This window comes from Myxocyprinus asiaticus, chromosome 33, assembly GCF_019703515.2.
Source record: "Myxocyprinus asiaticus isolate MX2 ecotype Aquarium Trade chromosome 33, UBuf_Myxa_2, whole genome shotgun sequence".
Lineage (NCBI taxonomy): Eukaryota > Metazoa > Chordata > Actinopteri > Cypriniformes > Catostomidae > Myxocyprinus > Myxocyprinus asiaticus.
In genome coordinates, this window is record NC_059376.1 from 2932825 (window position 1) to 2958897 (window position 26073).

General features: G+C 38.0%; 1 protein-coding gene across 1 annotated transcript in view; it reads left to right on the plus strand.

Moving 5' to 3' along the window:
* The first annotated feature begins 385 nt into the window (after positions 1-385).
* Positions 386-26073, plus strand: part of LOC127424278 (guanine nucleotide-binding protein G(I)/G(S)/G(T) subunit beta-1) — an 83448-nt gene continuing 57760 nt past the window's right edge. Inside the window, exon 1 of the mRNA XM_051669301.1 lies at positions 386-726. The gene's annotated coding sequence lies outside the window, so the exon portion shown is untranslated. The remainder of the gene's footprint in view (positions 727-26073) is intronic.

Here is a 26073-nt window from a genome sequence, read left to right on the forward strand (position 1 = left end):
GGTGTGCTTTTAGCCCCGTTGTAGCCTTATACCGACCCCTGATTTATAGAGTTTATTTGAATTAAAAATTACCTGGGAAGCAGAGATGGTAAAATGTATAATTACATTCAGCCTTTATCAAGTTTTTCTGTGGCCTCACGGAAAAGTATCTACATTTGTAGAGCAGTACTTAAGGCAGAAGTCCCATCAGTCACATATACACAAATTTGCATAATGCATTAGCTATTTCTGGGCTTAAAATTGTAATAAAAAACTTGCCCAGCCCTGATCTAGGTATGATTCCCTGTGGTGTAGTATGGACGTGATTTCGCGCCGAAACAACCGAATCGGTTGCGTGGTGACGTAGGCGCAGCGTGGGGTTTCCCAGCCGTTAGAGCAGGGTCACCGCGTACATCTCTGCTGTCTGATGGCCGGAGCGAGCGCCTGACATACTGCGTGTACTAGAAACACTCCAGCACCGGAGAACGACGCGTGTGGGACATACAGAACGGCTGACACTGGAGCGAGCGTGTTGCCGGCCGCATTCTTCACAAGACATTTGACTGAAGCGTGTTGTTTTTTTGCATCCAAATCGGCGCGGTTGCAGCTGTCGCGGCTGCGGGTTCGGGGAGTGCCGCTCCTCGCTGACTGACTGACGGACTGTCTGCTGGTCGGGCAGCTGTGGATCTCTGCTCGCTGTTTACAGTCAATGATAGATACACAACAAACTGCCCCGACTGAACACAGGTCAGTACTTATCTCTTCAGTAAATGCCCCGTTGACTCGACTGGGCTCTTTTGGGGTGCTGTGGGGTGGGGGCCGCTGTCGGGCTTTACAAACACGCACACAATAGTCTGTTCGCGCCTGTAATTGTGCATTTTCTCAGTTTAGTTGCAGCAAATATCGTTTGTGGATAATGACCAGGCCACATAACTGGTTTAGTATGTGTTAACTTCCTCAAATCACGGTCATGTGCCAGAGATGGGCGGTTAGCTCACTAGCTGTACTCGTTATCAAGCTGCTGTCTTATTAATCTGTAATTAATAGTAACAATTATTAGCAGGTTATTCGCGCTGCTACTAACAGTGATATCTGCATGTTTAGAAAATCGCGTTGATGTGGCATGATCGGCAGTATAGCTGGTAAACCTGACATTTCTCAATGTTCACCATTTGGCCTGTTGCACTGATGTAAATTACAGTATAACATGCATCTGAACGGCATGGGCATGCATTGGTGCATATCTAGCTGCAAATGCAGATGATGATGAAATGGACTGTGAAGATGGAGGATAAAGCCAATGCCTCCCACACTTCATCACGGACTCGCACTGTTGGAGCATATTTGTCATGTATCACCGTGAAATAGTGCACGTATGTGCGTGTGTTTAGTTTTGTTTGTTTTTTTTTTTACCCCTAAGTGGTTCGTTTGATTATTTCAGTCGCTGAGATGAATGATCGGTTACAGCGATGATTTATATATAGATATATATTTATATATATGTGAAGTGTTTATGTCACGATTGTTGGTGTGTTTGGGTTTTCACTGAGCCTGTGCTTTTAATGACCTTAAACGCGAGTTAATGGGATTCGCTCGATCTCTTTAATCTGTGCTTTGTCGTGTGTGTGTGTGTGTGTGTGTTGCATACGAGTGATTTTGCAGTGTATTCGTAGAGGAAACGTGAACGAGGAAGAGCAGCGCGATTATAGATCAGCCTCAGTTTGTTTGATCAGTGTACAGATGGGAATCATATTCGTGTGCTCGTACGATCGATCGAGTAATGCCGGTGTGTTTTAAAGCACTTAAAAGCCTTCTGTGCTCATGATGTTGTGGTGAAACCTGTATGCGTGTGTGTCTGAAGTGTGCTGAATGAATGAATGAATGTGTGTTTGTTCACGGCCTACAGCTGCTGCTTCTGCAGCCAACAAGATGGCGACTGATGAAGACAGCCCTGCCTCAACACTCTGCACATCACATTCAGCGTGATGCATTAATAAGTAATTCATTACTGTAATTAAATTACTTTTTCAGTGAAAAAAGTAAGGGATTACTCTTAATTCTTCAGTAATTTAATTACAGTTACTAATGATGTAATTGTGTTATATACTGTAAAGATTATAGAACAATTCTATAAAAAACAATAGTGAATTTAAAATCGAAACGTAAAGTCTAATGTTAAAATGTATGATTTCTGAAATACTATTATTCACCTGAACAGATCTGATTTAAACACATGATATAAGCTATATAATTTATATAAACATCACAACATATTATATTACACATGCATACATGTATGTATCAAATACTAGGCTACAAATTAAATGTGTATATAAATACCTGCTAAGTAATGTACATATTAATTTGATCAGAACACATTACTCATACTTGCAGATGTCATTTACAAATATTATTAGCTCATTGTCAGTGTTGATATACAGGACAATACAGTAAGGTAGTGTTGTCACGATACCAAAATTTCAGTAGTTGGTACGATAATAAATTTCATGATTCTCGATACCAATTTCAATACAGAAAAAATAGGTAATATATTATTGAACACACTCCTTTAAATGTTAAAGCCTATTAAAATGCTAAATTTAAATGCAAATAATACATTAAAACCATAGCATGTTTTCTTTGAAGTTTATATCAATTAAGTAAACATTGCTTAAAGTTTTTTTAATAGAACCCTATGACATTTATTTCTGAATTCCATGTTTTAAAGTTTAATTCAATTTCATTATCAAAATTGTATAATCAAATGAATCCAAACATTAATCAAATGAAAATAAAACAATTACTTTTCAACGTACCATTGCAGTTTTTGTATCATATGAAGTGCCTCAGTAAAGATCCTCATAAAATAATCTAAAACACATCACTGCTCTTATTTTTTTCAAATAAAGTGCTGCACAACAGAGAATCACATTGTAAATGAAACAAACATTCATTACAACAGCATGCTTGCTTGTGAGATATAGGTTCAATAATAATAACAGGGTACCCACGGGTCCTTAAAAAGTCTTAGATATCTAAATTACAAGAAGTCTTAAATTTCGTTTGCTGAAGTCTTACATTTTGGGGCGTGAATAGAGGAGACACTTAAAACGGCAGAATCTACTCTCAAAATCGTCTCTCTCTCGCTCGCTCGCTCTCTCGTGCATCCATCGTTTAGCAGCTAACACTTGAGTTTAGTGTGAGCGCGTGCAGGGAAGCTTATTTTTACTGAACTTATAATGTTACACATGTATAAACCTTCATAAACCTGTTAATCAGAAATGCAAATGGCGTTATTTTGCGTCTCTAAGCGAGCGATGCACTAACACTGTCGCTCTTGCTTATAATCGACAAAGCTGTCAACGTTGCAATTTGCAAGCACGCGAGTTTGGAGCGGTCTTTTGACGCCTTTTAAATCGTGGCATCACTTAACTTCATGCTGTTGCAAACCTGTATGACTTTCTTATTTCAGTGGATATCAAAAGGAGATATTAGGGAGTTTCAGTCACCATTCACTTTATTGAATGAAAAACAAGATGCAGTGACAGTGAATGGTGACTGAGACTAAACCTTTCGCTTAATCTTTTTTGTTCCATGGCAGAGAAAAATTCATACTGACTCGAGGGTGAGTTTTTAAATGAACTGCCCTTTAACTACCTGTTAAAGTATTTGTTAAAGGTATCTGCCAAGAAAAAATATATAAATGTTATTGGGCACATGCTAGACCTTATTCACAGCAGTGCCATATTTAATTTTTGACGAGGATGTGCGGGATAGACGTATAGTCTCTTCAATGGGCTGTACTGCAGTGTAAAGTGTTTTTGGTTGTTCCGCAGACAAAACATTGGAAAAATATATTTTCAAGGACACTCAGTAGACAAAAAAAAAAACTTCCAAAACTGAGTTGTGGAAAATCAGATGGGATCTAGGAGCTTTTTACAGCTTTATACCGTGCATGCCATTGAAGAAATGGTAAGTCTATCCCTCACAGCTTCGTTTCCATTCCCATTAAAAATCAAACATGGTGCTACTGTGAATGAGGTCTATAGACCAGTCCACTTGTTTACAAAAATGTCAGCGCATTTGCAATTAGTGGTGGCAGAATGCAGAAAAACTGTTGTGTTAGATCTGACAGAATAGATGAATAAACGAAAGTATGACACAAAACCATCATAAATGCATACATATTCTTAGCGATACAATTACTATAATGAAATGAGTTAATAACAAACATGTAATCATGTTCGCTATAAATATTTGTTGCAAAGTTGTGAGTTGAAATGATCTCCTCAGTCCAGTCAGCTCTGTGGATGATCTTGAAGCCACAGCAGTCAACTAGAGCCCTCGGAATCATTTTTCAACAACATAATCCGATAAAAGTTTACTTTTTACGCATGATTTTTGCCACCACTATCGTGTTTGACATAAGTGGTGACATTGCTAAAGCATTAGTCTATTGCGTCACATCTTGCTGGAAAGCAAGTGACTAAAGAGAAGGGTCACAATATAGGCTACGTACTTTAGGCTACATGCATTCTAATGAATTCATTAAGAGTTTTAATGTATTAATTTATTTAAAAAAAGAAAATGCATAAATGCACAATAAAATATAAAAAACATGTCCAGAGACATCCAAGTAGCCTCAGTGGTTTTGTATTTACCAGCTAATTAATTATTTAATATGTTTTTATTATTATTATTATTATTATTATTATTGCAAAAGTGGTCTTACATTTTTCTTTTATTTGGCCTTAAAAAGTCTTAAATTTCATTCCATTGAACCTGCAGAAACCCTGAATAATAACGATAATAATAATGAAATGCATTTTACTTAACACTAGTAATATATTTCTGTCACAATTTCTCAAATTACACTCGTCCAGCTTTTATTTTGAATCAAACTTTTATTTTGCCTTGAAGGTGTTTCTGGTTCTGTGTTTTTGACGGTAGTTTCACAGTTCCGGATAAGTTTTTGGTTATATGACCCAGTGTGACATTAGAAGCGCAAAATGCTGCGATTTAGTTATGTAAATATAAAGTCTGCAGGCGCTGCACACTTCACAGTAAATGTGTGCTCTCTTCTGTTATTCACTACAATAAGCACAGCACGCGATGCCAATAAAATGTGGTGTTTTCAGCATATGAGCAGCTTCACACATTCACTTTGAAGTGTACAGCACATGCATACTGTATATTTATTTAATAAATTCACATCCATTTGCAGTTTAATAAACATGTTTTTAATTTGATTACTTGTCCATTTCAGTGTAAAAGGAGTAACAGAGCACACATCCAAATTAGATTGTGAGCATTTGAAGGCAGCTGTCTGTCAGTCAAACAGTGCACAGTTACCACATTGAGCCGGTGCTCGGTACTGCAGAAACACTGGTATCATAACATCTTTTTTTATTTTAGTGTCGACTTGGTACTGAAGTACTGGTTCTTTTGACATCACTACTGTAAGGTTGAATTTTACATGGAGGACAGTTTTCTTTCTGTTTTTTCTTTTTTTTTGTTTTGTAAAGTAGATAAAAAAAGAAAACTTTTTTACTCTGGTTTGTAGCTCATCATCCGTCATATACTGTATAGAGTGAATGGCGAGCATACGAGCATGCTGTAATAGTATATAGTCTTATGTAACACAACCCCAGAATCAGTGTGTGAAATAAAAAACCTGAAAGATTTTTCTGTTTGAGTTCCAAATCTTCTAAAACCATCAGCCTGTGTTCATATCCATAAAGGATTTTCAAATTGCTTGCCACAGTCTTGCCGGTTCTAGGGAAGTATGCCAAATATGGCATAAGGTTTAACATCACAGTGTTGATCCATTTGGTATGGAGAGAGATTTTATTTAGCAGAAACACGGTCAATATGTTCAAATATTAAGTAGCTACTTTAGAATTTAGAAGAGATGTGAAGCAAGTGCATTAGAAATTGCATGTGCTTTTTCATCCATTGTTTATAACGGTCTGGCATAGAAACTTCTGTGTTAATGGTAGGCCTAAATATTTACTACTATCTTAAAATTGTAATCTTTACACAAACAAGCTAAATGTATGTGAACCTCATAAATATTTGTTTTTGTTGTAATGCATTTTTCTGATCTCTTTTTATCCCACTTGATGTTTTTAGTTGCAGCTCTGAATAGGATTAAATTCTTGCCGTCTGTTGATGGCGGCTTTTAGGATTATGGGTTTGGTCAGTGATAGTGCTGATTTAATTTTTTTTCCCCAGCTGTCTCGTCAGAGAGAGTTAACGTGCCCCTACATAAATGTTTGATCTTTGATTTAGTCTTTGAGGCAATTTAATTCAGCTGCATGTTGTTTATGCCACTTTAACTGTATCATCATGGCATTTTGTGTTTGATTTGTTAGTTTGTAGTAATGTTACGTAGCTCGACAGCAGGTCTGTATGAATGACAGGGTCATGTTTACCCTCTGATGGGAGGAAAATTAGCAATACAGGGCTGAATCTCACAAATAATTGTCCAGGCCACATGCCAATGTCATTAAAATGGGTTTGTATGGGTGGATCGTGTTTAAGTTTGAGTTTAGCATAGAAATATTTAGCAGTCAAAATCAGAAGGTGTCCTGAGCATTTTTGACTACCACGGCCATAGAGTACTGTGACAGGCAGCAGAAATCCTGTTGCAGGAAGCTGTTGTGAGCATGTTTCCTGTCTGCCATTTTTCTAGAGTTGTTTGCATGTTCCTGCTGCAAGTTCTTTCTGTAGCCTTTTCCTTCAGATCACATTTTATTCTTCAACTTATTACACAACTTTAGAGACATTAATAGTGTATTTACTCATTTGTTCTTTTAATGAGTAATGAGAATCACAAATTATGAATATGAGTTGGTTATTTAATGGACACTGAACATTGGCCTGTTGTTGAACCACTCATTTTTGGGACTTCATCAGATGTCTTAAAGGGATAGTTCAACCAAAAATGATAATTCTCTGATCATTTATTCACCCTCATGCCATTTTAAAGTAGTAGGACTTTCTATAGCAAAACACAGTTTTTTTGATGGACGAGTGAGGTGTTTTTGAGTCAAGCACTTTTAAGCTCCAAGAAGAACATAAAGGCAGCATATAAGTAATCCATATAACTCAAGTGGTTTAATCCATGTCTTCTGAAGTGATCCACTCAATTTTGGGTGAGAACAGACCAAAATATATATCCATTTTCGTTTTTATTTGTATTTGTATTTTCTCCCCTTTTTCTCCCCAATTTGGAATGCCCAATTCCTGATGCGCTCCAAGTCCTCGTGGTGGCATAGTGACTTGCCTCAATTGACTGAGACCGTCAATCCACGCATCTTATCACGTGGCTTGTTGAGCACGTTACCACGGAGATATTGCGCGTGTGGAGGCTCACGCTATTCTCCGTGGCATCCATGCGCCCCACGAGAGCGAACCACATTATAGCAACCACAAGGAGGTTACCCCATGTGACTCTACCCTCCCTAGCAACCGGGTCAATTTGGTTGCTTAGGAGACCTGGCTGGAGTCACTCAGCATGCCCTGGATTCCACCTCGCGACTCCAGGGGTGGTAGTCAGCATCTTTACTCGCTGAGCTAACCAGGCCCCTATATATTTAAATCCATTTTCATTATCCATTGTAGCTCGATAACACACCATAGCTTGAAATTATGATCGCCAAGCTGACTGATATCAAGATTTATAGTGAAAAAGGAGTTATTTTTTTCATTATATTTTGGTCTGTCCTTACCCTAAAATTGATTAGATTGCTTTAGAAGACATGAATTAAACTACTGGATTAGGTTTATACTGCCTTTATGTGATATTTGGACCTTCAGAGTTCTGGTCACCATTCACTTGCTTTGTATGGACCTACCAAGCTGAGATATTCTTTTAAAAATCTTTGTGTTCTGCAGAAGAAAAGTCATACAAATCTGGGATGGAATGAGGGTGAATAAGGCTATGTCCTAGGGCTGGGCGATAGGACAGTGTTATCAGATATCGACGATATCTTACAAAGATCCCGGTGCCGATTGCTACACTCAGTTGACAGTTGATGATCGACAATATAGGGAAATGCCAAAACCATGGATCGGGGAAGTCAGCAAATACAGGGCTCGACGTTAACATTTTTGTTTAGGCACACTCTTAGGAGCATTTGTTTCAGTTTTCCAAACGCCAAATGAATATCATTACATTTGCAGGAAAAGCGCTGCAATAACCAACATATTAACTCCTACTTCAGTTCCACATTTGGGGCTGGACATAATGTCTTGACCTTATGACGCACACATAAAACACCTCACACTCTTAATTCAAAATGTCTGTTTTTGCATTAGTACATATCGCCCAGCCCTACTACGTCCACACTAATCCGGATATATTTAAAAATGCGTTTACGTTTTTTCACTCTCTGTCCACACTGCCGTTTTCCAAAAATTGCTCATCCATAATGAAACGTATGAAAAAGCTTAAATCCCCTTGATGATAATGCGAAAAATAGTTGTTCCGTGTACGGTGTAAGATGCAATTGTCCTCGTGTTCCACACCCGGACAGCAGTTCTGAGTACCTTCCCGTTGCCTTTGAAGGAATGCAATGTGAAGGTTGTACAAAGTAACATTTATCTTTAACAATGCTATCAAAGTGGACAGCAGGCAAAACAACGCTGCTGCAACACAGGCTGCCATCTTGATTGTTTTGGGTTGGATGGATCACATGACTGCATCACATGACTAATATGTCATTGTTTTCAGATATCTTAGTTTTCCCTGTCCACACTACAACCCGAAGATGGTGTTTTCAGATTTATCCACTTGGGGGAGAGTTTTCGAAAAGCTCTGTTTTTGCTGGACAGAAACGCATGTCCGTTTGAGCAGAAGGCCAAAACATAGTGAAAAAGATGCATTTCAAATGTGTGGATGTGACCTAAATAATGAGAGGATTTTCATTTTTGGGCGAACTACAGTTGAGTACAGGTTTGTAGGCCTCCTTGCTCGCACAGGCTTTTTCAGTTCTGCCCACAAATGTTTTATCTGATTGAGGTAAGGGCTTTGTGATGGCCACTCCAGTACCTGGACTTTGTTGTCCTCAAGCCATTTTGCCACAACTTTGGAGGTATGCCTGGGGTCATTGTCCATTTGGATGACCCATTTGGGACCAAACTTTAACTTCCTGGCATATGTCTTGATGTTGCTTCAGTATATCCACATAATTTTCCTTCCTCATGATCCTATCTATTTTGTGAAGTGCACCAGTCCCTCCTGCAGCAAAGCATCCACACAACATGATGCTGCCACCCCCATGCTTCATGGTTGGGATGGTGTTCTTCGGCTTGCAAGCCTCACCCTTTTTCCTCCAAACATAACTGTGGTCATTATGGCCAAACAGTTCAATTTTTGTTTTATCAGACCAGAGGACATTTCTCCAAAAATAAGATCTTTGTCCCCATGTGCACTTGTAAACTGTAGTCTGGCTTTTTTATGGCGGTTTTGGAGCAGTGGCTTCCTTGCTGAGAAGCCTATTAGATTATGTCGATATAGGACTCATTTTACTGTGGATATAGATACTTGTCTACCTGTATCCTCCAGAATCTTCACAAGGTCCTTTGCTGTTGTTCTGGGATTGATTTGCACTTTTTGCCCCAAACTACGATCATCCCGAATTCGTCGTCTTCCTGAGTGGTATGATGGCTGCGTGGTCCCATGATGTTTATACTTGCGTACTGTTGTTTGTACAGATGAATGTGGTACCTTGAGGTGTTTGAAATTGCTCCCAAGGATGAACCAGACTTGTGGAGGTCCAAAAACATTTTCTGATGTCTTATGAGGCTGATTTCTTTAGATTTTCCCATGATGTCAAGCAAAGTGGCACTGAGTTTTAAGGTAGGCCTTCAAATACATCCACAGGTACATCTCCAATTAGCCTATCAGAAGCTAATTGACTAATTGCCTAAAGGCTTGACATCATTTTCTGGAATTTTCCAAGCTGCTTAAAGGCACAGTTAACTTAGTGTATGTAAACTTCTGACCCACTGGAATTGTGATCTAGTCAATTAAAAGTGAAACAATCTGTCTGTAAACAATTGTTGGAAAAATTTATTATGCACAAAGTAAATGTCCTAAACAACTTGCTAAAACTATAGTTTGCTAATATGAAATCTGTTCTTTCATGAACGTGGAATTTGGGCAGGACATATCAAAGAGCTTATCCCATTTTTTAAGAGCCTATAGGCTTTAGTTTACATCAAAGCCGTGCGAACTGTAAAGAGTCCTGCGTGAGCAGATTTTATAGAGGCCTTATCATGGGACACCGGCACTGTGAGAGATTCCTCTGAATGTATGTTTGATAATGGATTTCAAACTTACAAGGTGAAGATGCCACAATGTTTTTGACCTGCTGACTTGCAGTGCTTTTTGCGTCCATGAAATCTTGTATTGGGCTGTTTTTGGAATGCAGTAGGAAGAAGGTCATATGACAACTAGAGTCAGCAAACTACATTATCAAACATTCATTGTTACTCAGTCACTCATTTCCCAGCAAGACGTAATGCAATCATGTACCAAATCACATTTATATTGTTGTTTTTGGCTAATACATTTAACAAATACTTAAACAGGTAGCCTAGTCAAAAGGATAGTTTACCCCCAAATTTTTTATTCTGTCACCATTACCCTACCTCATTTGTTCGAAGCCCACAGAAGAGAAATTTAAATGGAACACAAAGTAGACGTTGGGCAGAATCGTAGTCCCAGTCACCATTCACTTTCATTCATGTTTTTTCCATACAATGAAAGTGAATGGTGACTGAGACTTATTGTGCCTAACATCTCCTTTTGTGCTCCATGGATGAAAAAAAATCATATAGGTTTTCAAAAAATTAAGTCAGTTATGACAGAATTTTCATTTTTGGGTTAACTATCAATTTTTAAGAGTTCAATTTAATGTTTACCAGATTCAAATTGACAAAATGGACTGAAAATTAACAGATGGGATCTTGAAAGAGGGGACCTTGCTGCTAAATCACTTGTGATGTTTATGGAAAATAGAGAATATATATATATATATTAAAGATGGATAATGGGATGATATTTTAAATGTGAATGTATATTATTTATGTGACATAAATTGGTATATATGCCTACTTGTATTATTAAAATGGCTGATTCACAAGGCAGAGAAATTACCTACATATGTCAGGTGGAGCCCTAGAAAGATGGAAAATTAGAAATGTTATAAGTGTTAATAAGGATGAAGTTGTCTATTTTAAGCATTTCTCTTCACCCAGCAGCTACATAAAGCATTTTTAGCTATTTCTGCCTTTCTTGTCAAAGGTGCTGTAAAATGAGCCGTGCGATGTGAATGAGGCAAAACTAGACCACTCCAGTGTCACGCGCTTGCACTATATTCACTTTCATTGTTAATAATGGGAGCGATAATCATGTTGCTCGCTCGCAGTATAATGGCATTTCCGTGTCAAATTAACAGATTTATACATAAGTTCAGCGATTATGCGACAGCACGGGCATTATGTCCCTGAAACGCATTTGACTATTCATGCCAAGAACAACTCTTACCAAGAACGCTTACGCCTTGTGTCTATTCACGAAGTGCTGCGTATTTCCACCTTGTTTCCAATATTTATCACCGCTTCAGCTCCATTCCGAAAGAAAACCAATGGACATTTTAATCGACCCCAATTGAAAATTGATATTATTGAATTTATTTAGCTCGGATTCAAGAAATTTGTGGGTTTTACTATACACATTTGAGTCTGCCATCTGCGCTTATATATTTCCCTCAGCACGGGAGCAACATCAGAAGTGTCTCTCTTAGAGGGATAATAGCATTTGGCATCAGTTGTGTCAAAAGCTGTCCACATTCCGGGTTTTGTAGTTCATTGCAGAGCTTTGGCAGAGTGGTAGATAATACTTATTGTATCCTTAAAATAAGTCTTATTGAGACCATGTTTTAAATGCTGATGTGATGTGTGGAGCAATGTAATGGACATACTGGTTGATCTGATTCCTGTTAAATGTCTCTGGCGGAACCGCACGAGTGTTTAATGCGAAAAACAATGCATGTGTCCAGCGTGTCACCCGTGCTGATATTCCCCAGCTTGTTTGAATACAGGTCTGTTATGAGGCTTATGTGCTGCTTTGAATAAGCAGTGTAAACAGCAATGACACTACAATACTGTACAAGCAGCCCGCTCTACGCTAACACACTTTTGCATGTGACACCTCATCATTTGCATTTGAGATAAAGGCTTTGCATTCTGTTTGCAGCACTAGCGTTCGACTGAATGACAGGGAGTAATGTGCTCAAACCTGATGGGAAAATTTTAGACTGTGTTCAGAACACCATACTACTCTTACTGTTTCTGCAGGTTGTGTACTGTTTGAAGAGTGAGAAGTAGGTGGAAAAAGTAGTTATAAGACTTGCCACAATATCATAATTTTCACACCAGTGCGGTGTTCATGTTCAATCCGACTTAACACCTGTATTACTGCTGGTTGGATGCTAAGATGTACTATGGGTTAGTTTTCCTTAAGCAACAGCCTACACAGTAACGCAAGGCAGCTTGATTTCAAACTAAAAATTGAAATGAAACTCAAAACAATGAAGTGCAATTAAAATGTTTGTTCAAAGTTTTGAAAGATGGCTTTTCAACAGTTGTGAAGGGCAACATCTCTTTGACAACGAACCTACTTCAGCCGTGCATTCTCCCCATCATGGGCAACCGGTCAGGTATTTTGTTGTCTGGGCAAATACATCACTTATTGTGGGTTGTTGAGGGTTTAATGTTGGTGTTTTATTACCTTTCATCCCAGGGCCCAGTTTAGCTGCTTTGGAAGGATAATGGCTTTGAATGCGTGTGGATAAAATTTTTTTGTTCTCTCATAGGGCTGGGCGATATGCAAGAAATACACTGGTGGCCAAAAGTTTGCACAGATGTTGCTCTTATGGAAAGAAATTGGTACTTTTATTCACCAAAGTGGCATTCAACTGATCACAATGTATAGTCAGGACATTAATAATGTGAAAAATTACTATTACAATTTGAATTTTTTTTTCAGAACTTCTTAAACTACTTCAAAGAGTTCTCATCAAAAAATCCTCCACATGCAGCAATGACAGCTTTGCAGATCCTTGGCATTCTAGCTGTCAATTTGTCCAGATACTCAGTGACATTTCACCCCACGCTTCCTGTAGCACTTGTCTTGTCGGGCACTTCTCACGCACCTTACAGTCTAGCTGATCCCACAAATGCTCAATGGGTTTAAGATCCATAACACTCTTTTCCAATTATCTGTTGTCCAATGTCTGTGTTTCTTTGCCCACTCTAACCTTTTCTTTTTGTTTTTCTGTTTCAAAAGTGGCTTTTTCTTTGCAATTCTTCCCATAAGGCCTGCACCCTGAGTCTTCTCTTTACTGTTGTACATGAAACTGGTGTTGAGTGGGTAGAATTCAATGAAGCTGTCAGCTGAGGACATGTGAGGTGTCTATTTCTCAAACTAGAGACTCTGATGTACTTATCCTCTTGTTTAGTTGTACATCTGGCCTTCCACATCTCTTTCTGTCATTGTTACAGCCAGTTGTCCTTTATCTTTGAAGACTGTAGTGGACACCTTTGTATGAAATCTTCAGTTTTTTGGCAATTTCAAGCATTGTATAGCCTTCATTCCTCAAAACATTGATTGACTGATGAGTTTCTAGAGAAAGCTGTTTCTTTTTTTGCCATTTTTGACCTAATATTGACCTTAAGACATGCCAGTCTATTGCATACTGTGGCAACTCCAAAACAAAGACAATGTTAAGCTTCATTTAAACTTCATTCAATTTAGCATGATTACACAAGGATAAGGTGTTGGAGTGATGGCTGCTGGAAATGGGGCCTGTCTAGATTTGATCAAAAATGACTTTTCAAATAGTGTTGGTGCTGTTTTTCACATCAGTAATGTTCTGACTATACTTTGTGATCAGTTGAATGGTACTTTGGTGAATTAACGTACCAATTTCCTTCCAAAACATCAAAATCTGTACATTATTCCAAACTTTTGGCCGCCAGTGAATGTTCACAATATATATATATATATATATCACAAATTCCAATTGCAACCCCCTGGCTGAGGGATCGGTGAATATTCTTGCTTTAGTGATTTTGCATTGAAAATTAAATTCAAAACTTAAACCAAAGACATTTCTAAATTCAAATTGCACTTCAAACGAAACGAAAAAGCAATTAAAATAACGAAGCGGTAAAAAAAAAAAAAACATCACGCAAGTATCCGTCTATGACAACAGGACTGAAAATTACTAATAAAAATTAAGACCTAAAAACAATTACATAATAATTGTAATGATGAGAATAATCAATGAAATATAAATCATGGTTCGAGGTGAATGTGTTTTTGTATTATTTTATGATTTAATCTCAGATGTAAAGGATATATATGAAGTGCCTGTGTAATTTGATATGTTGGTAAAGAACATCTGGCTTTCAATGCTTTATTTAGGTTCTTTAAAGCTTTTCTGTTTGTTAGGCTATTGAACTGATATGGGAAGTTCCATTCGTAATGTTTCCCCCTTTTATCCGGTATCAAATTTCACACTTGTTGTCGTCCCTTGTACTGAGTAAAACCGCTAACACCGTACACTGTGGCAACCCTTGTAGTTGTGTGACGGTTTAGGAGCCAAGCACATTCACACGTGTTATCTCTGATGAAATGGAGTATCTTTATGGGAGTACAGTGAAAGGAGGTGTGTGTGTGGGTGGGTGGATGGGTGTGGGTGGTGTGCGTGCGCACGACTGGAGCATCCAGAGGAACCAGTTCGTTCAGCAGCAGACAGCAGCATTCAGAATGAGCTCCGTGCCAAAACCTGGTGAACTGCCTCACTGTCAACTGTCTGCATAGGCAGAGTATCAGCACTGATTTCCTGATTCCGTTCCAATTCACCAACTCTGTTTGATTCAGTTTCAGTTAGTACACAGTGGCCTGATAATTGTGGTCCATATCGGGCATTGTGACAAACACAGGTTCACTTTATTTTCACATTGACATGTTTCCAAATTTTCCAAATCTTTGGAAATAAAGCAAACTAAACTCACAGCACCTCCTTGAGATGATCTGTGATTATTTGCAGCATTTTCGTAGATGACATTATTCTTGCAAACAGTTTTCAGACAAATTAAACAAAAAACAGTGATAACTGTTTACATGTGCCTGTTCCATAAGACAAGCTAGTGCTGCACACCTCTGAACAAACAGCGATTCAGACACGAGCATTGATGGCTTTTCTTTTGTCTGTTCTTAAAAATAAAATAGTGTTTTCCTTCAAGCACGTTACTTTGTGTCTAACAGCATTTCTTGTCATGTGTCACTACGTGATGTCTTACAGGTCACCCGCCTGTTGCGGGTAGATGAGTAAAATTACTTGTACATGAAATACATTTGGACGAAGAGCTTGCAAATTGGCAGGTGCTAGTTTTACACCCTGGCCACTGTTAAATATATTTGGTGACTTCCCAGATCCGTGGATTTGCCATTTCCCAATATTGTCGATCATTGTCTGTCAATTGAGTGTTGTGTTTTGAGTCACAGGGCAATCCTCACTGCACGTTTAAAAGTGCATAACTGTTAGGATAAAAATCTTGATGGTACACAACTCCTAGTTGGCACCGTCCAACATTTTGTTGCGCATTTGTTCAACTGCAGCTATTTATTACTGCAATGTCAGACAAAATCAAGAAAAGGAATTAAAAAAAAAAAACAAAAAAAAAAAACGTATTTAATATCTCCACAACACCTCACAATTAAAGTTGTGAATCATGTATAATAATGTGAACATTGATCACAGCCAAAGATTAGACGTCCAACAATGAATGCTTTTAAAGTTAGTTGTTGAATGTGGTAAATTTGTACAAAAGTGCCACTTTTATTGGTTTTAACAACGGTGCATAAAAGTACAAAACCTAAAATATTAAAGAGGGTTCTCATAGAGGGTTTTACCGTGCTGACTAGAGATGCACCGATCGATCAGCCACTGATCGGGCCGATCACGATCAGTATATCAAGTTATACAGTACTGTGCATGGTGAGGATGTCTTCAAAAAATGCCATAAATAGTTTTAATTTATAATGTCATACAAAGTCCAGTAAACATAAAAGCTAAATCAATATTTGATGTGTCCACCTTTGCCTTCAAAACAGCACCAATTCTCCTAGGTACACCTGGACACCTGCTTCCTAGAAGAACTGTGGCAAGTTCTCTATCTATTTAGGCTGTCTCAATTGCTTCTGTCTCTTCATGTAATCCCAGACTGACTCTTTTCCACCAAACGGCGATGGTTCTCGTGCCGAGCCTGTTATCTGCTAGTTCATGGCCGGGGCAGTCTGGAGCCTTTCGTAAGCCGGCGGCGCTTTTCCAATGTCTTGAAAACCAAACAATGACGTAAGGGCTAAATGATAGTTTCACGTGACTACCTCACCTGACCACAAACAAAAAGGGCTCATCACAGTGTTTGTATGCAGCTTTTACTCTTGGTTTTGAGGACATATTTAAACATACGGAGTAATGCAATCCAACGTTATTACATTGCTCAACAAGATTGTCAGAGACGACATCTACACCAAAGACGACAGATAATGTAATTACATTATTTTATATGATATATGGCTTAACTTGTTAAGTTCTTTAAACTGTAACAGTGGAATCGTTATATTGGTGTAGCAGAAGGTTATAATTTGAATTTCCCATAGCATGTAATATTATGTTAATGTCTTGATTGAGAATCCAACTAGTTTACTTAACAGATAGCCGCATTCTTCCGAACTGACTGAGTAGCTGGTCAAAAATCTCCTTACAGAACAAAACAACACACAAAATAAGATGACAACAGTGTAAGGAAAGCTAACAAAGTTGGCAAATATAATAACTTGTTGAGACCAGCAGCAGAGGACACTGGCGATTCGGTTGTCTCGAGCATGACTGACTGAATTAAATGCCCCAGTTAGATAGAAGGCTGGTCTGTGTCAGAGTCAAAAACATCATTGCTCCGTCCGGTGCCACTTTTGTTTAGGTCCTTCTTATGGTCAGGGCTTTGTGATGGCCACTCCAATACCTTAACTTTGTCCTTAAGACATTTTGCCACAACTTTGGAGGTATGCTTGTCATTGTCCATTTGGAAAACCCATTTGTGACCGAGCTTTAACTTCCTGTCTGATGTCTTGATGTTGCTTCAATATATCCACATAATTTTCCTCCTTCATGATGCCATCTATTTTGTGAAGTGCACCAGTCCCTCCTGCAGCAAAGCACCCCCACAACATAATGCTGCCACCCCCATGCTTCATGGTTGGGGTGGTGTTCTTCAGCTTGCAAGCCTCACCCTTTTTCCTCCAAACATAACAATGGTCATTATGGCCATACAGTTAAATTTCTGTTTCATTAGACCAGAGGACATTTCTCCAGAAAGTAAGATCTTTGTCCCCATGTGCACTTGCAAACTGTAGTCGGGCTTTTTTATATGTCGGTTTTGGAGCAGTGGCTTCTTCCTTGCTGAGCAGCCTTTCAAGTTATGTCGATATAGGACTCGTTTTACTGTGGATATAGATACTTGTCTACCTGTTTCCTCCTGCATCTACACAAGGTCCTTTGCTGTTGTTCATGGATTGATTTGCACATTTCGCACCAAAGTATGTTCATCTGTAGGAGACAGAATGTGTCTCCTTCCTGAGCGGTATGATGGCTGCGTGGTCCCAAGGTGTTTATACTTGCGTACTTGTACGGATGAACGTGGTACCTTCAGGCATTTGGAAATGGCTCCCAAGGATGAACCAGACTTGTGGAGGTCCACAGTTTTTTGGCTGATTTCTTTTGATTTTCCCATGATGTCAAGCAAAGAGGCTCTGAGTTTGAAGGTAGGCCTTAAAATACATCCACAGGTACATCTCCAATTCAGTACACCTCCTATCAGAAGCTAACTGGCTAATTGTCCAAAGACTTGACATCATTTTCTGGAATCTTCCAAGCTGCTTAAAGGCACAGTTTACTTGGTGTATGTAAACTTCTTACCCACTGGAATTGTGATATAGTCAATTAAAAGTGAAACAATCTGTCTGTAAACAATTGTTGGGAAAATGACTCGTGTCATGCACAAAGTAAATGTCCTAAACGACTTGCCAGAATTATAGTTTGCTAATATTCAATCTGTGGAGTGGTTAAAAAATTAGTTTTAATGACTTATGCATAAGTATATGTAAACTTCTGACTTCAACTATATGTGGAATTATGCATTTTTTTTTTTATTATTCTATTTATTTTCATTATTACGTTCTAACCTTGTGAATATTTCTTGTTAAAAATATATTTGAAATTTCAAACAACAACTTGTGTCATTATTATAAAAGTTCATGACATCATATAAATAGATATGTTAAATTTGTACAATTTAAAAAAAGCTAAAACGTGATTAAAATTATGAAAAGCAAATTTGAAATAAAATATACAGTACACTCACATACTGTAGCACGGAAAGTCATATATATGAGTACTAATTATAATATGCCCCCAATGGTGATTCTTTCTGCAATGTGTCCATAGAGAATCTATGACTCATTGAATTACTTCAGAATCCATAATTTCAACCAAACAGCCATTGTAGCGAAGTAGATTTAAAGTTTTCCACTTCTTAAACACGAGGAAGAATGATATTTAATTATTTTCATTTATATGCACCAATAACACAATACATTAATAAAAAGCAATATTTACCTACATTTTATTTTTTACTATAATTTTTTTGGTGAACGAACAGGGTATGCAAAAACTAGCTTCACTAATTTTTGTGGTACCCAGTTGAATATTATAATACTGAATTATTCATGTGAATTATTGTATTATTTTGAGGATTAGATTTGTAGAATTTTTTTGATATAATATATGAAACATTTACTTCACTTTCACCTGGAGCGCATTGTAAAGTGCATACAAACCATGTATTAATTTAATTAAATCCCTACCTTTTGTAGTGCAATGATCACATATGACCATATCACGATTTTAATGTTATTTTGAATACTTTTTGCTATGAAAGTATTGTGAAATTAGTCTAATGATTTGCTATTTAGGAAAAAAAGTGACCAAATAAAAAGAGCATTAAAGTCATGCAATATTCACTTAATGTTATATCGCCATTAAAATCATTGTGATGATATTTTGAATATTCGATATATTGCCCAGCCCAAATTCCAATTGATTTTTCCATTAGCATTTTGCAAAACTAGCAATAAATATGATATTCTAATAAACATTAAAAATACACAAAAATGGTCAATTTGTTTTGGATACTTTTCAGTATTGAATGAATTGTTTATAATCAACATTTCTCTCACTTGTGTTAGAGTCTTGAACTTTATTTTGTTTTGTTGATATGTGAAAATCGTTTATTCAGAGACCTGAAATAATGTCTTCAGCCAGATGCATTTAATGAGTGATGTTGAGCTTTACTGTGAATTTCCACAGATCGGATAGGTGGATTGATACTTCTCTGAACCGGTGGATGTTTAGATGCAATATAAAGGAAAAGATGTGACATATCTTATAAACGGTTTGGATAGTTGTATTGAGTTGAAATCTTGACATGGTAGTATATGTTGTTGTGGTCAGTATGATAGCGGAGTATAGACCAGCCTTGTGTTCGTGGCATTAAATGGTCCATTAGTGGCAGAAGGATCCTTTTCATGTCATTATGTTTGGCCACAAGTGAAATTACCAGAAATCTCTTTCAGTATGGCACGTGGCCTTTCATAGGCTACTCTTTCAATGGACTTCCTCTTAAATCCAACTCAAAGATATGTTACAAATAGTCCTGCATTTAAAGGTGTCTTGCACTGAACATTTAGATTTTGGACATTTACAGGCAGTGTAAATCACCCAGTCCACAATACTACACTGAATTTCTGTTAGTTTTGAAGTTACTAAGGTCTATCGAACACAGAATTAGAATTAATGAATAACTGTTAGGACTGAGCGATATGGCTACATATTGATGGTATTCCATATACACTCAGCAAAAAAAGAAACGTCCTCTCACTTTCAACTGCTTTTATTTTCAGCAAACTTAATGTGTAAATATTTGTATGAACATAAAAAGATTCAACAACTAAGACATAAACTGAACAAGTATCAATGTGACTAACAGAAATGGAATAATGTGTCCCTGAACAAAGGGGGGGGTCAAAATCAAAAGTAACTGTCAGTATCTGGTGTGGCCACCAGCTGCATTAAGTACTGCAGTGCACCTCCTCCTCATGGACTGCACCAGATTTGCCAGTTCTTGCTGTGAGATGTTACCCAACTCTTCCACCAAGGCACTTTCAAGTTCCCGGACATTTTTGGGGGGAATGGCCCTAGCCCTCACCCTCCGATCCAACAGGTCCCAGATGTGCTCAATGGGATTGAGATCCAGAATCTTCGCTGGCCATGGCAGAACACTGACATTCCTGTCTTGCAGGAAATCATGCACAGAACCAGCAGTATTGCTGGTGGCATTGTCATGCTGGAGGGTCATATCTGGATGAGTACCACATGAGGGAGGAGGACCTGCCTTATGATGTCTGGTAAGGACCTGCCTTACAACAGGCCTACAAGCCCTCATTCCAGCCTCTCTCAGCCTACTGTGGACAGTCTGAGCACTGATGGAGGGATTGTGCGTTCCTGGTGTAACTCGGGCAGTTGTTGTTGCCATCCTGTACCTGTCCCGCAGGTGTGATATTCAGATGTACCAATCCTGTGCAGGTGTTGTTACACGTGGTCTGCCACTGCGAGGATGATCAGCTGTCCTTCCTGTCTCCCTGTAGCGCTGTCTTAGGTGTCTCACAGTACGGTCATTGCAATTTATTGCCCTGGCCACATCTGCAGTCCTCATGCCTCCATGCAGCATGCCTAATGCACGTTCACACAGATGAGCAGGGACCCTGGGCATCTTTCTTTTGGTGTTTTTCAGAGTCAGTAGAAAGGTCCCTTTAGTGTCCTAAGTTTTTATAATTGTTACCTTAATTGCCTACAATCTGTAAGCTGTTAGTGTCTTAATGACCATTCTACAGGTGCATGTTCATTAATTGTTTATGGTTCATTGAACAAGCATGGAAAACATTGTTTAAATCCTTTACAATAAAGGTCTGTAAAGTTATTTGGATTTAAAAAAAATTCTTTAAAATACAGTGTCCTGAAAAAGGGACGTTTCTTTTTTTTGCTGAGCTTTATATCTCGATAATTATGTATTTGCCTGTAAATGGCTCAGAAGTGATTTAAAAAAAAAAAAAAATTATAAACCAGATGAACCATTATTTCATCCAAACAGCCATTGTAGCCAAGTAGATTCAATATTTTAAAGGCATTGAATAAAAATCTAAAAAGAGTGAAGGCATGTTTCTCAGTTTTTCACTAAATGAACACAAGGGAGAATGAGATTTAATCATTTTCATTAATATGCACTTTTATATTTTATATACAATGATACATAGTTGCTTAACCTCCTGAGACCCCTGTATGACTGCACATTTTCCATTTCTCTTTTTGATTTGTAGCTAGTATAGGACTGCAATTAATGATTATTTTGATAATTGACTCATCTAACGATTATTAGAATGATTATTGCAATGATAAATCATTATCTCTTAACCGATTATTCAGCTTGTGCCTTGACTGAAAAGGTTGTAATAAACATGCTTACTAACAATAAAGAGGACAAAGTCATCTTTTAAAAATACCTCTAAATGATATTCACTGAATTAAAGGAAATAAATATTTGTAAGTTTAATTCAGTAAAGAAATTCACTGCAAATGTTTTTTATTGTTATCAAGTATTTTTGTCTTGTTTTCCATTTAAAATTGTCTAAATATCCTTAAAACAAGATACATTTACTTGAGAAGCAACATATAAGATATTTAGACTTACTTTAAGAGAATGTATCTTAAATATAAGTGTATTTTGTATTGAAGTGTATTTTTTCACTTTGTTATTCTTCTGCGAGTGCAGTTAAGACAAAATATACTTATATTCAAGATCTATTCTCTAAAAGCACATCTAAATATCTTATATGCTGCTTCTCAAGTAAATGTATCTTGTTTTAAGGATTGTTAGATATTTTAAAATATTAAAATGTAATATTATATTCAACATTCTCTGATAACACACTTTTTTCTGCAATATACCTCCCAAAGTAAATGTATGTTGTTTTAAAGGAGTTTTAAGATATTATATTGGAAAACAAGCTAAAACAAATCAAAGACGTATTTTGTTGCAGTGCATAATGGGCGAAGACTACTCTCCCTCACCTTACTCGCAAAAAAACGAACTCTCTCTTATTAAAAGAGCTGTGTATCGCCGGTTTTCTTCACAATAAGATACACACCGCAACACGTGTTATGATTCACTATGTCTCGTAATCTAGCTGCAGCAAGCGCGCAAGGGACGGCAGCTCCGGCTCCACTTTAATTAACAACGAGAGTGCTTCTGTATTTTTCTTATTTTGTAATTTTGCATAATTTCCTCATACTTTACATTCTACATTACCTTGAGCTGTTTGGAAAGTTTAGAGTAGATCTAAACTTAAGAGTACATCTAACGACCAGTCACGGTTCGTTTTGTTGTTACATGCCATCGTGTTACAACAATAATAGACCGATGTGCAACACAGTGTCATTTAAACGGTCCACATATCAGAGCTGCGGCAGATGCGTTTGAGCTCATAATGTTGAAGTGCTAGCTTGTTTCATTCTCCCTCTCTCTCCTCAGCAGTTCCCTGTAACTGTCTTGTCTAATGATAAAAAGGCAAATATAAATAAAACTATAATAATATAATAATCTGATATCACAGGGCTCTAGACAAAAAATCACATGTATTGGCTCCTAAAAGAAAAAAAAAAGGCACCAAATTTTAAGTGCCAAATAATATTGCACTAAAACATTAAGCTTTCAAACACTTTTGTCTTACTGTCATCTGCCCTCCTTTTTCAGCATCTTATTCTTTACAATGTCCTGGGAACTGATTTTCATCAATCATCAATGTTTACCACCAACAGTGGGAACAATTCGCTTTTCCAACTTGAAATATACAGTCATAAAGAAGTGTTCTTTACTCAGACTCTGAGCCAGTGTCACTGACCATTATTATGTCAGGCACTTGGCCATCCAGTGTAGTTTGGCCTCCTTTTCCTCTTTTTTTTGCTGTAAGCCAGCGTTTCACACATGGATCAGGATCAAACTGTTCAAGCGATTGGCACTATGTGCTGATCCTGATTAAATCCTCCAAGGTTGAGACATGGAGTGAATTGCGGACTTTGGATTTTATTCTGTTTTGGGCTGAAAAGCCACATTCACACTGAGCCGCTGAAATTGGTAGAACAAGCATTATCTCAAATAGATGAAAAACATTCTTGAAATCTGAGCAGTAGGGCTCTTTTTTTTTTTTCAATAGGACTTCCCACAAACTGCTATATGACTTGTCTGCAAACTCTGCTTTTAATCAGAGTTTTCAGCAATCTCCATTCTGTCTGTACAGCATTCACGTCACACTCATTCTTCAGCAAGATGTCTTGATACCATTTTAATGTCGATCTCATTTTCTCCAAAAGTGGAAACATCATCTGGCCATGACTCATGACAAAAGATTGAGAAGCATCGAATTATCTCTTTCCCGTGTACTTTTTTGCTGTGTTTTCTCTCATCATTTCAAATTGCCTTTCTAGTTCCTTAACTGTAATTTCTATTTTTTTCAGTGTGGTTTTGTAGTTCATACTTGAAGCTTGAAAGGCTAGAGCCCTTAAGTTGAATGTTTTGAAATGTTATGCCTGTGTAGTCAGTAGCTGCTGTCTTTTTCTGTCTTTTAGTTACTTGTCTCTCTGTCTGTTTATCTCTCTGTGCTTTCTCCTGCTGGACCACATTTTCATGCTGAGCATTTGAATATTGTCTTGTGTGGTGGATAAATCCCTCCACTTTCCAGTTCTCAGTGGTTTGTCCTTCATGATATTGATTGTAACGACACACGTGCCACAGCTTGTGGAAGAATGAGAGAGTTCTTCTGGAGCACAACACTCAACTTGGAGATTTCTGCTAACAGGTCATGCCATGATGGAGAAAGGACTGAATGCCATGAAAGGCAAATTTTCCATTTGTTGGCCAACATGTTTTGCTCTTCCTTTAATGTCAATGTTTTTGAATGATGCAGCAAGGTGCTCTTTGTGGTAGTGCACAGTTGTATATTGACCCTGCCCTGTTGTATGATCTGACTTAAGAAAAACAGAAAGGGCCTTGTAAATGTAAGGCAACCAGCACTGGGTCTTCACAGCTGAAGGTGTTCGTATAGTTCAGCCTAACTCCATACCGATGGCTTTCAACTCGTGCTTGCTTTTGGAGCTGATGTTTTCCATACCAGATGTAGCAAGTCATAGAATTTTTCAATCATTGGAAGAGAATTTTGAATGTCCAACATGGCTAATTCCCGTCTGTGTGGCAAACAGTGAAATGAGAGAATGTTCTCCTATGTGTCCTCTAAGGAGCGCACCTACTCCACCTGAGGCACCCATGTTTATACTGGCTTCATCTGCTCCAAAGCCTTTAAGCTTATCCTGCCGCCATTTTTGATTAATTTGGTTAGTATTACCAAACAAATCTTTTATTTTGCCTAGTATTCCATGGGCATGGCGAAGTTCAAGCTCAGCTAAGCCAACAAATTGGTTCACTGGTACATCTTCAGAAATATGCCTACAGTATGCAATGCCATTGTCCCTGCCAGACACATCTGTGCCACAGTCAGTGATGACAGATAAGTAATTAGCTTTCTGAGCATCTTGAAGTGTCTGCTCTTTGTTTTCATTTGGAATGCATCCTATGAACTCAGCACATGCTGTATCATTTGTCATGCTTTAGACACAGCCAATCCATTTTTTTTTTCATTTGGATGAATTTGAATTCGCTGACCTGGTTCAAGTGCAGCGGGACAACAACAGCAAAGGACCTTGTGAAGATGCTGGAGGAAACAGGTAGACAAGTATCTATATCCACAGTAAAACGAGTGCATATTTCAACATAACCTGAAAGGCTGCTCAGCAAGGAAGAAGCCACTGCTCCAAAACCACCATAAAAGCCAGACTACAGTTTGCAAGTGCACATGGGGACAAAGATCTTACTTTTTGGAGAAATGTCCTCTGGTCTGATGAAACACAAACTTTACTGTTTGGCCATAATGACCATCTTTATGTTTGGAGAAAAAAGGGTGAGGCTTGCAAGCCGAAGAACACCATTCCAACCATGAAGCATGGGGGTGGTAGCATCATGTTGTGGCGGTGCTTTGCTGCAGGAGGGACTGGTGCACTTCACAAAATAGATGGCATCATGAGGAAGGAAAATTGTGGATATATTGAAGCAACATCTCAAGACATCAGCCAGGAAGTTAAAGCTCGGTCCAAATGGACAAAGACTCCAAGCATTCCAAATGGACAAAGACCCCAAGCATACCTCCAAAGTTGTGGCAAAATGGCTTAAGGACAACAAATTCAAGGTATTGGAGTGGCCATCACAAAGTCCTGACCTCAATCCGATATAAAGTTTGTGGGCAGAACTGAAAAAACGTGTGCGAACAAGGAGGCCTACAAACCTGACTCAGTTACACCAGTTCTGTCTGGAGGAATGGGCCAGAATTCCAGCAACTTATTGTGAGAAGCTTGTGGAAGGCTACCCAAAACATTTGACCCAAGTTAAACAATTTAAAGGCAATGCTACCAAATACTAACAAAGTGTATGTAAACTTCTGACCCACTGGGAATGTGATGAAATAAAAGCTGAAATCATTCTCTCTATTATCTATTCTGACATTTCACATTCTTAAAGTAGTGATCCTAACTGACCTAAGACAGGGAATGTTTGCTATGATTAAATGTCAGGAATTGTGAAAAACTGAGTTACAATGTATTTGGCTAAGGTGTATGTAAACTTCTGACTTTAACTGTACATCCATTGACTATTGGCTGCAGTTGGGCATTCTGATTTCTCCCATTTATTTTAATAGAAGTGGCCCGTCTCTGTTAAATAGTCTCTGGTGCAATT